This window comes from Temnothorax longispinosus, unplaced genomic scaffold (genome assembly GCF_030848805.1).
Source record: "Temnothorax longispinosus isolate EJ_2023e unplaced genomic scaffold, Tlon_JGU_v1 HiC_scaffold_620, whole genome shotgun sequence".
In the NCBI taxonomy this organism is placed as follows: Eukaryota; Metazoa; Arthropoda; class Insecta; order Hymenoptera; family Formicidae; genus Temnothorax; species Temnothorax longispinosus.
This window is the reverse complement of record NW_027270474.1, coordinates 1-1,658: the sequence shown is the minus strand read 5'-3', so window position 1 is coordinate 1,658 and position 1,658 is coordinate 1. Positions and strand designations below refer to the sequence as shown.

Below are 1,658 nucleotides of genomic sequence, written 5' to 3'. Positions count from 1 at the left end.
CCCCGCGACGCGAGATATTAATCGTTAAAGTTGACAGGAATCAGGTTATGATTCCTGTCATACCGACGAGGTGTAGCGACTGGTAGCGACAAACATGCCCCGCGAGGGCATATGCGCATGCTCAGTGGCCGCACGCGCATGCTCCGTAGCCACACGCAGTTGAATGCACGAATTTTGAAATTAGCGAACTTAAACAAATAAAGCACAACAATGTTATTGTTAGACACGCGACAAGTAATCGCACGCTTGACGCCACGCAACAATGTTGAGCTTGTTAGAATTTGGCTATTTAACACATTTCCAAGAAAAGTTAGTAGATTTTTTAATCCAGCTACAATTAAGTGTAGTAAATGTGGCAGTGATATTAATATCAATAAAGAGACATTGATGTTCCGATGTAGAAAACGGTACAACGTAAAAAATATACACAAGAAACGTGTCTCGATGCAGTGCGATTTCGACAAAAGTGCCAAAGCAGGTACTTGGTTCGGCAAAAGTCATCTTGACGTGGCAACAATATGCAAAATTGTTGCATGTTTTTTGATGTTGCGACATCCACGTCAAGATGACACTCTGGCTGAAACTGGCGTGTCGTCGTCGGCCACGATTGTAGATTGGTTTAATTTTTGCCGAGAGGTAATTATATTTTAACATGTTCATAAATATGCGTACTGCATATATGTTCTTCAAAAATATATAGTAATGTATGAAATAAAAAATTAATATAATTTCTTTTTACAGGTCTGTGTGTTCTGGGCTGAACAGCATAGTGAGAAACTTGGACACATAGTCGAAATTGACGAGGCAAAAATTGGAAAGAGAAAATATAATCGTGGTCGGCTCATCAGAGGTAATTGGATATTCGGAGGATATGAGCGAGGCTCAAAAAAATTTTCATCGTTCCAGTTCAGGATCGGACGGAAACTACACTCCTGGCATGTATCAAGGAATGGATACTGCCAGGCACTACGATTATGTCAGATTGTTGGAAGTCCTATAATTGTCTAAACAATGAGGGCTTCCAACATGCGACAGTTAACCATTCCTTTAACTTCGTCGATCCTGAAAGCGGTGAGAGATGTTTAAAATTAATATATATATTAAAATAATCGAAATTGTACAGTTGTTAATTATATCATACTATATTATTCCTTGTATCTAATAAATTTTTCCAATTTCAGGCGCTCATACGCAGCACATAGAGCGTGTTTGGAGAGAAGTTCGCGGCAATATTCCAAGGTACAGAACCAGGGAGGATCACGTCCTTGGATATTTGTGCGAATTTCTTTTCAAACGCGCCTATAGCCGTCTGGAACGAATTGAAAAATTCTTTGAGATCATCGCCGAAATATATCCTCCGACATTCACCTCTGAGGACCAGCCATCGCAGGGACATCCAAAGATCAAGAACGAAGCACCAGCACTGCTTGAACACACGTTTCTTGTGTACATTTTTTACATAGTATTGTTTTCTACATCGGTACATTAATATCTCTTTATCGATATTAATATCATTGCTACATTTACTATACTTAATTGTAACTGGAAAAACATCATACTGAATTATTAAATCTACTAACTTTTCCTGACAATATGTTATTTAAATTCTATCACCTAACATCCTTGGGTGGCAGTAGCGATCATGAGCACACACACAT

The 1,658-nt window shown here is 38.8% G+C and overlaps 1 pseudogene; it reads left to right on the top strand.

Annotated features, from left to right (window-relative positions):
* Window positions 1–262: 262 nt before the first annotated feature.
* LOC139824869 (uncharacterized) lies at window positions 263–1,446 on the top strand (annotated as a pseudogene).
* Window positions 1,447–1,658: the final 212 nt, after the last annotated feature.